The sequence below is a fragment of the Peromyscus leucopus genome, chromosome 2 (genome assembly GCF_004664715.2).
Source record: "Peromyscus leucopus breed LL Stock chromosome 2, UCI_PerLeu_2.1, whole genome shotgun sequence".
Taxonomy (NCBI): domain Eukaryota; kingdom Metazoa; phylum Chordata; class Mammalia; order Rodentia; family Cricetidae; genus Peromyscus; species Peromyscus leucopus.
This window is the reverse complement of record NC_051064.1, coordinates 94,128,009-94,141,495: the sequence shown is the minus strand read 5'-3', so window position 1 is coordinate 94,141,495 and position 13,487 is coordinate 94,128,009.

Below are 13,487 nucleotides of genomic sequence, written 5' to 3'. Positions count from 1 at the left end.
AAGGCAGATTTTCAGTGGGATGACACAACCAGAAGACACAACATGGTGCCAGAGTGGAGATTTATTCCTTGATGACTAGAGGCATAGATATAACCATATAATGACATCTCATATACTAACTCCATTTAAATATCTTAGATGCTTCTAGTGTTAATTCTTCCTGATAATTTCAGCTACTCACATGCTATTGTTTAATTGGAACAGAAAGAAAGCTTTTTTTTAAAATGACATTTTATTCTGTACTGTTTTCCCAATCAGTTAGGCATAGCAAATACTTAAGTAGCAATTGAACTAAGTGAACTGAACCATTCAAGGGTTTTAAAGCAATTTCATCCCAGGCTTCCTTTGGTAGATATGTTGTGTTAAATATAGGTTACAAGTAACTTAGTATATTATTTTCTTTAAGCTTCATATAGCCATGCTGATTTCATAGATTGGGGCAAAGAGGAGACAGAAAGAGATTATCCTTGTCCTGATGCTTTTTAAAGGGGTTATTTTTATGAAAAGCTAGAAAAAGAACAATGCACAATACCACACAAATTTACATGGTTAAAATAACATACATCATTTTACTCTCCCGTGAGAGTAAAGGGTGTTGACAGATAAGGGTATTGGCATAAATAGAGGCCCAGGGAATTGTTGTTTCAAGTGTTAGTTGACTTGACTCAAAGAACAGCAAGCTAGTACCATTAAAGAGTTAGGCATTGGCTACCATTACAAACAAAATATGAGTATCAAGGATCTGTGTCTTGTAGTTAAAAGATTTTTCTGGTCCTGCCTGGCTACCACAGCCCTGTGGTCCTACAGCCACTCAGACCCAAATAAACACAGAGAGGCTTATATTATTTTTGAACTATATGGCCTAATGGCTCAGAATTCTTGCTAGCCAGCTCTTACATCTTAAATTAACCCATTTCTATAAATCTATACTTTGCCACATGGCTCGTGGCTTACTGGTACCTTTACATCTTGCTTCTCCTGGGGGCAGTTAGCAGAGTCTCCTCTGCTCTACCTTTCTCCTTCTTCTCTCTCTAATTTGAATGTCCTGCCTAACCTTATTCTGCCTCATCAATGGCCAGCTTTATTTATCAACCAATCAGAGCAACATATATTCACAGCATACAGAACAATATTCCACAGTACTTCCCCTGTCTGTTTAATCAAAAAGGAAGATTTTAATTTTAACATAGTAAAATTGCATATAATAGAACAGTTATCAAACAAGAATTATAATTACAATATCTAGTCTATTTGTATTTGGCCAAATTAAAGAAAATATTCTTCCTATCCTATATTTATGAGTCTAAAGGTTTATATCTAATTTATCTTTTATCATAACCAAGGAAAATTATAACCATCTAATCTTCAACTACATTAAAGACCTCAGAAGGATATAATATTACCTAAGTAAACAGGAAGAGCATTGTAAACAGCTTCCAAAAATTTAAAATGACAGAGACAGCTGGCTACCTAGACAGTTACCCAAAGTTCCTCTGTAATGTTGGGGCATTCATTTTCAGCCTATAGGGCTAGAGTCTCTCAGTCACTTCTCTCTGTGTCCTGTAGAATGTCTGGCAGTCTCTTCTGCGAAGCAAAAACCCCAAGGACCATTTCACCTTGTTTTGTCAAATTTGGTGGTCATTTTCCTATGGGTCCTGTATGTCCAGTTTATACAACATACTGCCAATCAGTTGATGCAAGGGCACTTTTTTGCCCAGTGGCCAACTTTTGCCACAAAGAAAGCAGCTCTATGAGTTTATTTAATGCCCATCATTTCCCTTGAAGTAATTGGTGCTGCCAAGAGTAGACATGTCTCATTGCCTAGAAGAGTCTAAGTTTTTAAAACATTTTAAATGCCATATTAGGTAGGTCTTTGAAGTATTTGAAGATTACCTACCTAACTTAATTATATCTATGTATACATAGAAAATGCAACATGTATGTGTGATTATCATAAATTACTAATTATTAATCAGTATTTCTTAATTATATATTACAATTTTAAGTGAGTTGCATAAACATAATACCTTAAACAAGAGTAGAAATATCCATTCAAATATAATATCTTCCCTCTGCATTAAAATTTCTATAGCAGAATGCTTAGAGGGTAAAAATAACCAAAATGCAATCAAGCTTTGGATCTACATGATCCGCATGTCCTTCCTGTACTTTCGTTTCCACAAAGACCAATTCTCTCTCAGCTTTAGATGATAATTCCCTTGGACTATTTAAGTCCTTGTCATCTTTTAAGGTTTTGAACAAATTATTCAGTTCATCATTTTTTCCCCAACAACAGTCTCTAATGACTGTAAGTCAAGTAGAGTCCTTATCTGTCCTATCATGCATTTATCTGTAGTATCATTCCACTGACATAGTGATTTTATGACAGTAAAATGAAGACATTAATGTAAGTACTTCCATTTGTTTATTGTCAAAATGAGACAATAGAGGAGTGAAACATTACATATTTACATTTATTTCACATCTACCTTTAATATAAGTTTAACTTTGTCATCTCAGGATCAGGACTCAGTCACCCTGGAAACAATTTCCAGTTCTACCGTCTTTCATCCCACAACATAGTCAGTTGAGATATCTACTTTAGACAACTTCCTTCTGGTGTTCACATACTTAGGTGTTAGCCACAGACAACCTATTTGCCCATCCTTGCTGACTTTCACACGACATAGGCTGTGCATATGTACCACAGCCAATACCTCTGTTACAATGTGACCATGTACCATGTATACCAGTTTGTTCTAAGTCCACCAGTAAAAATTCTCTGTTAAGAGTTTATTTGCATAATGCCCTACCCTAGATCCACTACTCAGAGGCTTTCCTCTTCTTTTCATCATTTTCCCATTCTCAGTGTCTTCTCCTGACTTCTGTATGTCTGGCTTTTAAGAACTATATAAACTCTATTTCTGATCCTAAATTATGTTCAGAATCCCTTAGATCCTAAATTAAAACAAATACTATGCTAAACATGTTATATAGATAATTAGACAATCTATACCAAAACATTAATATGTTGATATTATACCCTTTTTAATACCCCCTGCCCTAGACTTTAGGTATTTCGTCCAAGGTCATGTTGAACAGAGGAATTGAGAATGGAATCTTTCTGACTCCAAAATCTTCACCCCTGGCTATTTCTCTCTGTTTTTTGGGTGTTAGGAACATATGAAATATGCCTAATGGTATATAAATTAATTAAAAACATCTTCCCATGGAGAATATCCTATAAATTAGATCTTGTCAAAAGAACTGGATACTCTAGGCCAAATTCACAGAAAGGAATATAGAAAAGAGGATAAAGAGCAAGATTAAAGGGTAGTGAATGCTTTAAAATTAGCAGACTATGTAGCATGGCAGGAGTGTGGGCACAAAAGACATCTGCATGTAAAGATACCCGGCCTTGGTGGAGCTGAACATGGAAAAGGAGAAGGGTGTTTACCGTCATGCTGAGGCAGGAGTTATATACAGTGGAGAGGTTGGAACAGGAGTTGAAATGACCTGAAAAAAAAAAAAAAAAAAAAACAACTTTCAGTGAGGTTTCCCTGAAGGCATATGGAAGATGAAGGTGTTAAGAAAGTTCTAGGGGTAGGGAGGTCACTTTAATTCTACTGTAAACACTGTATGATTATTTATCAATACATTTGCTTCTCAATATTCAAATATTTTCTACTCCCTTATGAAAAATAAAAGTAAAACCTCTTCCCTCTTTTGAGGTCTGTGCTCAGTTATAAATTTTAGTAATATCTATATCTGAGTGATAAAAAGAGTTAAATCCTGGTCTCAGTATGCCAACCTGTAAAGAGAAGACTTGTTTCTTTGAAACAAGTGTAGAAACAAAACAAAATAAAAAGAGTCCAAATTCATCATTTACAGAAGATTAATCAATATTCATTTATTTCTTAAAAGAATCATCATTTAATTCTTAATATGCTAGACATTCCTGTTCTAGAAAATATATTTGAGCTACATTTCAAGCACTGTTCTATGCACTAAAAAGAGAATGGGAAATAAAACAGGTATTCTATTTTCTGAAGAGTTGATCAACCAAATTGGGGTGTGGTAGAAAAGTGCCCTGTTATAGAGAAGACAATTATCAAAGTTGGAAAGAATGCAAGACTCAAGTTTTGATTTTGAAATTTTTTCCAAGGCTTGCACACATCACTTGTTTTTGACTCTTATGTATTCAGACTATTTTCCGGCTTACTATTTCCTTCAGCTTTCTTTCCAAGTGTGACTAGGTTTTGATCTACTACTGTGATGGCTAATCTTCATTGTCAACTTGATTGGACTTAGAATCACCATGGAAACACACTACTGGTTGTGTCTATGATTTTGTTCCCAGTAAATTTTTACTCAATAGGCAATATCTACCTTTTTTTGTGGGTGGCACAATCTCATGCATTAGGTTCCTGAACTGAATAAAAAGGAGAAATTCATCAGGGCACTGGAATTAATTTCTCTCTACTTCCTGGTTATGATACAATGTGACAGAAGCCTCATGTTACTGTCATCATGCCTTCTTTGACATGATGGAACTGCACCCTGACACAATGAGACAAAACAAAATTCTTCCTTTCTGGTGACCCTTGTCAAATATTTTGTCTCAGCAATGATAAATATTAACTCATATAGTTCCTTGTCATGCAACTTAAAATTTCTTTCAGATAATCCAGGCTATATGTGTGTTATCATGCTCTGATATGATTTAGGATTTTCTTATAAACAAGAAACACCCTCCTCTAAATTTAGAGTTTAGGGTCTCTGTGTTAAAACTTGACCATGATGGTCTTCAAATTTGTGTTGTTATTTTCCTTGAAAAACATTGGAGATCAGGGTCCTGAATCTCAAAAGTTAAAGCATACTTAATAATCATAATATTTTAAAAATCTATTTCTGTGAAAATTTCAATGATTTTTGAGTTCCATGAAATGAAATTACTCAAACAGATGGCTGGTTAATAAAGCCCATTCTGTGGAAGAGGTTCCAACAATTCTATTTCTTGCATGTCATTGACATTCTTCAACAAATAACATGCATTTCTCCATCAGCAATTAAGCTAGGAAAAGACTTGAAACAAAACAGCCTGGAACTGGAGTAAGAAGCTTGGGTGAAATTCCAACAGTGCACATATCAGTGGAGCGCAGCACAGAATGGCCATAAAGGGCCTCTTGGCTTCTGGGAGGCACAGTAATAGAACTAGGTAGTAGTCAAGAGAGCCTGAGAAAATGAATACGCTTTCTGTGAAAAGGGAAGTGCAGATCCTCAGCCAAGACCTCTTTTACTTGGCAATGGGTCTGCTTGGGATTGGCACAGTTTCTCACCAAGTGAAGGCAGACCATCATAGATGGGCCATCTGCTCTGTTTCCTCAGTGATGGCACATGTTCAGTTCTTACCTTTAGAACCTGAGCCTCTTGGTGAGGTAAACAATATGTCTAAAACACCAGAGATGCTGTGCAGCTTAGCAGAGAAATGATGTTTTATGAAGTGTCATCCTGTGCAGCCATCTGTAGAGAATCACATTTGCCCATACTTGTGGACTTTCCCACATATCCTTGCATTTTGATTTCATCCATTGAAAATGTCATTAATTTGTTTAATGTAGCATACTGTGACAACCTTTTTCTTTGGTGGTGAAGGATTTCCCTTTATATACTGAAATATAAAAGTCATTGATACACTAGAGATGAGCTATTAACACATGACATAAAATAATATTTTAGTAATGGATAGTTATAAACTGTTTCTTGCCCCTCATAAACTAATTATTCAGAGATGTGAACTATCCTACCTCAAGATTGGCTAGAAACTGAGTTAGTATAATTTAAGAAGCAATAAAATATATAGTTCTATTGAACATTGACATAGTTTAAAACATTAAGTATGTTAATTCAAATAGTGCAATGAGACCATATACACCTATGCCATTTACAAGTTTTCAATGGAAAATATCTACTCAGATCTTTTAATGGGATTGGTTGTATGGCATTTTGTTGCTGAGCTATGAAAGTGTAGATGGTGATCTTTTATAAAACAGCAAATGTATGACCTACAAATATTTCCTACCGCCGGGCAGTGGTGGTGCACGCCTTTAATCCCAGCACTCGGGAGAGGCAGAGGCAGGCTGATCTTTGTGAGTTCGAGGTCAGCTTGGTCTACAGAGCGAGATCCAGGAAAGGCACAAAGCTACACAGAGAAACCCTGTCTTGAAAAACCAAAAAACAAACAAACAAACAAACAAAAAAACAAAACAAAAAACCAAAAAACAAAAAAAAACAAAAAACAAAAACAAAAAACAAAAAACAAAAAACAAAATTTTTCTGCCATTCTGCTTATAGTGTGTTCATTTTACTGATTATGTTCATAGTGATGCAGAAAGCTAAATAAAGGCCTTTTTTCACCTGTGCTCTGGGTGCCGTCTCCCGTCTCACCAAATTTGACTTTATGGAGCATTGCCCAATGCTGACTTCTAGACATTTTATCATTTTAGACCTTTTGTTATAATCCTTACTCTGTTTTTCATGTAATTTTGTGCATGGTGTTCTCTAAGGACCAGTTTCCTTTTTTCCTTCATGCTATCTGAATGTCTAGCAGAAATCATATCATTTATTGAAGAAACTAGTCTTTTTCTATGTATATTCTTGGTTGTTTTGTTAATGATTCATGTTCACCATATATACATGAATCTATTTCTGGGTTACTGTTTTGTTTCATTTGACTATTCCTATATTTTTCCAATATTACTATGTATTTTGATTATTATAAATCCGTTATATTACTTGAAATAGAAGAATATGGTTCCTTTAACTTTTTCTTTTTCCTTCCTTCCTTCCTTCCTTCCTTCCTTCCTTTCTTCCTTCCTTCCTTCCTTCCTTCTTTCTTTCTTTCTTTCTTTCTTTCTTTCTTTCTTTCTTTCTTTCTGACTCAAGATTACTTTGGCTACTTAGGGTTTTGTGGTATTACACAGATTTTAGGATTTTTTTTCTATTCCTGTGAAAAATAAGATGTCATCAATTTTTTTATGTTTTCTTTGATTTTTTTTAATGTCACAAAATTTTCACTGTACAGATAATTTATCTCTTAAGGCCAACTTTACAAGTAAATACTTATTCTAGTGACATTATAAATAGCATTTATTTTTGAACTGAATTGTCAGGTCATCTGCATCCAATAAATTATTTTTGTTATTTCTCTCATAGCAAATCTATCCTTTAAAAATATGGAGAGTTCATGGGTATACCTGCACAAATCAAAACTGACAATGCTCCATCATATGTCTCTGTTAAAATGAAACAGTTTTTTGCTTATTATAATATAAAGCATATTACAGGTATACCACATAATCCTACAGGTCAAGCAGTTATAGAAAGATTAAACAGAACTCTAAAGGATATGCTAACTAAACAGAAAGGGGTAACAAACCCCCCCAGAAATAGACTGCATAATGCTCTATTAACTTTGAATTTTCTTAATGCCAATGAGAAAGGAACAACAGCTGCAGAGAGACATTGGATAATAGAAAAAACTACAGAATCAAATCAGCCTATATACTTTAAGGATGTGCTGACTTCAGAAGGGAAACCAGGGTATGTATTACGTTGGGGACGAGGTTTTGCTTTTGTTTCTACAGGAGAAGATAAGCTGTAGGTACCATCAAAATTGATAAAGGTTCAATTTGAAGAAAGACCTCTTTCTTAATTAGAGGAGGTCATAGTTCATCAACCAGCATGAACATCCAATTTAAACTAACTTATACTAGTAACACATGCCTTTTCATTTAATCAGATAATAACTTGCCAAAAAGGAACATCCCCAAAATTAGTCTTGGGGAAAGGTTTTTGTTTTTGTCTTTTAGGAGAATGAAGGTTAAGGAATCTGAAGAACACTGGACAAATGAGACAACTGAAGAAAAGGGACAAATCATCTATCCCAGGAAACAGAGTGAAACGGCATATGGATATATCTTATCTAAAAAATTTTATGTCTTCATAAATGTTTGTTTCTGCTTTTCTTTAAAGATTTAACACTATTGATCTTCTAATAGTCCCAGTTCAATTAAAATTTAAAGCTGACTTTGGAGTTGGAGAATGGCTCTCTCCTTCTTTAATCTCAAGCATGTTGTTAAAAGGAAAATGCAAACTCCCTGTATCATGCCAGAATAAAAGAGCCATCTTCTGCTATGGGACAGGACAAAAGCCAAATTAATTAAGGGACTATTCTATTACTAATCTCAACTCTTTGATTCTATTCTGATTCTTTAAACTTTTCTTAAAGTATGAATTTTATATCAAAATTTACAAGATTAATATATATAGATATATAGACATATATACATTTTAAACTTTGTTAAGATATGAATGGTCATATAGAGTACTAACTAACTCTAGAAAAAAGGCTTCAATTAGCTGCATATATATGTCTTTGTGTTTGAGTCTCTTTTCAGTTTTCTGCAGGAAGTCACGGCCAGGCCTAACATCAACTGAAGTCTCCAGGAAGAAGATGGGGTGCCACAACAACAACAATTCCACGTGGACAATAATAATATCATTAAGCTGACAAACATCATCTACAGATCAGCTTTGAACTACAAGGTGCTCAGAGCAATTTTGAGATGACTAGCTGAGATGATCCAAACTCAAAGACTACTTGAATAAGGACTTGAAATAAACCCTGAACTTTGGCATTATACACAGGCTGGATAATGAAGGATATAGTTACCTTTCCTAGAATTTGACAATTAACCTAAAATTTTTCTTTCAGGATAAAGATAACTTCGCCCAGACCCAGCAGGAAGCAATTTTAAGAATATGACACCCACATTCCCAAAGAGGTGGTGTGGGGCTGGTGGTTTTTTGGTCTTTTTAATGGGTTTTGGGTCTGGGATAATTTTCATTGTTTAGGGGGGGTTGGTTACAAGTTGTTGTCAAGGATTAGGAAAAAGGCTAAGCAAAGGAGATGAGATTTAAGGTTCTTGTTTTTTTTTTAAAAAAAAAAAAGAAAGAAAGAAAAGAAAAGAAAAAGACAATTACTAGTTTTAAATACTTTACATTGGATTGGATTGTTTTATATTGTATACAAATTTGAAATTGATATTGTTAGAAAATGCTATATATATATTTCTAATTGTATTTATACCATTCATTTAACAATGTAATGCAATTTTCTGATCCTTGAATGTTATTATTACCAACTATTAGGATATAAAGAAATGAAAGTTAGTAGTTAGACATTACAATAGAACTTGTAATCATATTAAATATTTTTTAAAAATTGAGCAGATATATTTTAGATAGACAGGTCATCTTCAAACCCTTCAGAGATCTACAGAATATGGCATTTAAAATGTTTTAATAACTTAGAAAATTTTTCTTTTTTGAGACATGTTGGCTCCTGGCAGTACCAATCTACTTCAGAGAAAATATGGGCATTGAAGAAACTGCATATGGAGTTAACTTTCATTGTGGTAAAAGTTAGCCACTGGACAACAAAGTATCCTCGAATCAACAGGACAAAATGGACAGACAGAACACGAAACAAAGGACTACTGATTCTTGCCAAAACAAGTGTGGTTATGGCTTTATCAAGAGGCATCTTCTGAGCCAGACAATATGGCACCATCCCTGAAGTGGCCTTTGCAATCTGGAAAAGGTACAGTGCCCTTTTCTTCGAAGGCAGCTGAACAGAAAGTGGGCTGATGGCTTCTGATGTGCAATGGAACAGCAGCTGAAACAGTTATTCTTGAAGAGTAACTAAGCTCACCCCTCTCAATAGTAGACTGGCATTTAATAGAGGGATGTGGAGAAGAAGGGATGCTGAGATGAAGCCATATATACACAGCCAAGAAGAATGGACAGCTGAATTCAAAAACTGTCAACAGTTTCCAGAATTTAAAATCCTGAATTATGACATGACACTAGTGGAATTCAGGTGTTTCTGATACATGGACTGCTCTCATTCAATGTGAGGTTGACTGTTGACCTTGTGTACATCCTACTTCACAAATGAGTCTGTCAGATACGCTAAGCCTATAGGTTGAAGATGATGCCCCAACACTGCAGAGAAACCTCAGGTGACTGTCCAGGCAGCTGGCTGTTTCTGTCAACTCACAAATTTTTTGGAAGTTGCTTGCATGCACTTCCTGTTTTTATTTTTGTTAGCTAATATTAGTTCCTTCTTGGGTCTCTGAGGGAGTTGAAGATTAGTTAGTTATAGTTGAAGGTTAGTTAGTTATAGTTGAAGAATAATTAGGATAGAAAGTGAATTAGACACATTTTGGACTTACCAAAATAGGATAGATAATGGAATTATTTTCTCTGATTTGTCAAATACAAATGGACTAGACATTGTTTAGGTATTTATTACTTGTATATATTGTATATAGTTATTGTACTTTTGTATATAGTTTTTCTTTTGTTAGTTATAACCTTTTGCTTTTTTTCTTTTTATTAAAATAGAAAAGGGGAAATATTGTGGTATTTTATTTGTATTGAAATGTGATTTTATTTGTATGTTAATAAAGTTGCTCGGCAATCAGAGCTATTAGAGCCATAGCAAGAGCGTGGTGATGGTGGCGCATACCTTTAATCCCAGCACTTGGTAGAAGAGCTAGGTAGATCTCTGTGTGTTCAGGGATACAGCCAGCATTGGAGACTTACGCCTTTAAGGCCTGGAGGGCTATACTTACAGGCAGTGACGAGGTAGTCACGTGTTTGGGTTTACAACCAATGAGAAGGCAGAACAGAAAGACTTTATCAAGACAAACACACAGGAAGTAGGTCTCTTTCAAAGAGGTAGGACCATTGCAGGAAGAAGGGTAAGGTTTTAGCTCTGAGCTCTGACCTCTTGACTTTCTTCTTTATATTGGTTCTGTGTTTCTTACTTAATAGGATGGTTGGTTACATCTACAGAGAGTTATTTGAGGATAACATAAAATTGCTTACCCATATTTTGTATGAGATACTAATCACTGACTCTACAAGGATGTAATATTTATGTAGCAGGAATCTTGAAAGGTCTTATTAATAAAATCAAACCTGAGGCCAGTTATTGGGGTGAATGCTGGAAGATCAGAGAAGCAGAACAAGCCACAGCTACCTCACCTTGCCAATTCCTCAGCTGATCCTATTTCCTCAGACTGAAAGCCTGAATAAATCTCAGCTGAACTGCTGCTCCAAAGCTTGAAACCTTAACCAGCTAAAAGCTTCTAGTTTCTGGTCCTCACACCTTATATATCTTTTCTTTCTACCATCACTCCCTAGAATTAAAGGCTCACTTTCTGGGGTTAAAGGTGTGTGTCACATGCCTGGCTGTTTCCAATGTGGCCTTGAACTCACAGAGATCCAGAGGGATTTCTGCCTCTGGAATGCTAGGATTAAAGGTGTGAGTGCCACCATTTTCTAGCCTAAGCATCTAGTGGCTTTTCTGTTCTCTGATCCCAGATAAGTTTATTAGGGTACACAATATTTTGGGGAACACAATACCACCACATATTTAAATGGTGGTAAATGTGTCATTTGTTTCCATGTGTTGAACAGAAAAGGTGCACAACAGTTGCATTTGTGTGAAAGAATGCACATCATTCTCAAACACATGCAAAGCAATTTCCAGGGTAGATTGTAGTCACACTTCAAAAAACTCTGTAACAAGTTTAACTTTTCTGGCCATACTGTTATGAATCTAAAAATAAATAATGTGAAAAACTTTGAAAAATTCAAAAAAATGAAAATTAATATGATAATCCAAAAGTAAATTAATTAAAGAAGAAATTAAAATGTAAAACCAAACTTAAAAATATCTTGAGACAAGCCGGGCAGTGGTAGCACACGACTTTAATCCCAGCACTCGAGAGGCAAAGCCAAGTAGATCTCTGTGAGTTTGAGGCCAGCCTGGTCTACAAAGTGAGTTCCAGGAAAGGCACAAAGCTACACAGAGAAACCCTGTCTTGAAAAACCAAAATAAATAAATAAAATGTATATATTTTGAGACAATAAACAGGGAAGCATACAAGACATAGAATAAATTAAAATGGTCATAAGCGGAAAAATTTTGTAATACATTTCTTAATTTTTTAATATTATTCTTATGATACTATTTTCTTGTAGCTTTTAAAACAATTGCTTGGAGCTAAGCATGGTGGTATACGCCTTTAATCTGAGCACTAGAGAGGCAGAGGCAAGCAGATCTCTATGAGTTTGAAGCCAGCCTGGTCTACAGAGTGAGTTTCAGGACAGCCAGGGCTACACAGAGAAACCCTGTCTCAAAAAACAAAACAAAACAAAATTGCTTGGTATTCTTTGTCAGAAAATTGATAGGTATTTCAGATAAATCCAAGATGATTTCTGGTACACAAATGTATTCTTTGTGATCTTTGTGATGCATTTTTTTCTTTGAAAATGTATATGTAATAAGCATCTATGAAGAAAGAGGCCATGAATTTGAATGTGAGCCCAAGAAGATGTATATGGGAAGGGATAGATGGAGAAAAAGGGATGGGAGAAAACTAATTGTATTATAATCTTAAAAAATTTTTAAGTATTGTTTTGTTTTTTTCTATTTCCAAAGGGGGAAGCACACATCTGTGTTCTAGTTTGTATTTAAAATGCCCCACCAATTCTATGCATTGCACACCTTATCTATAGCTGATGATGCTGTTGGGAGGAGACCTTCAGGAGATGGAGCAGAGTGGAAGAAAATTAAATAAATGGGTTTATGCTCTTGACAGTTTTTTTACATTCCAAGTCCATTATCTCTTAGTTTTTTGCTTTCTGGTCCCTGAGAGGTGAACATTCATTTCAACTAAACTTTTTCACAATGGTGGAGTGTTTTCCACAGACACAGAAGTAAACACTGGCAAACGATCATGTGCGTTTTGAAACGGTGGCAAAAACCAAACGAAAACAACAAAATGAAAACAAACCAACCCCCCAAAAGCCCAAACTTGTTTTCTCTATTTAGGTGGTTTCTCTCAGCTGTTTTGTCACAGTAATAGAAATAGGACTAATATTAAACTTAATGGATTGTTTGTGTTGGAGCAGGATCTTCACCCATGCATAAGTTTAAGGGCAGTGACAGGGGAGGGGTAATTTGTCAAGTCATATAGTCAGTGTGCTTAAGTGTTCCATCCAAAATTTTACCATCTGAAGTCCATTTTTCTTTCTTTCTTTCTTTCTTTCTTTCTTTCTTTCTTTCTTTCTTTCTTTCTTTCTTTCTTTCTTTCTTTCTTTCTTTCTTTCTTTCTTCTCTCTTTCTTTCTTTCTTTCTTTCTTTCTTTCTTTCTTTCTTTTTTTCTTTTTGGTTTTTTGAGACAGGGAGTCTCTGTGTAGCTTTATGCCTTCTCTGGAACTCGCTTTGAAGACCAGGCTGGCCTGGAATTCATAGAGATCCGCCTGCCTCTGCCTCCCAAGTGCTGTGATTAAAGGAGCACACTACCACTGCCTGGATGAAGTCCATTCTTGTAAAGACTATAGTTGTT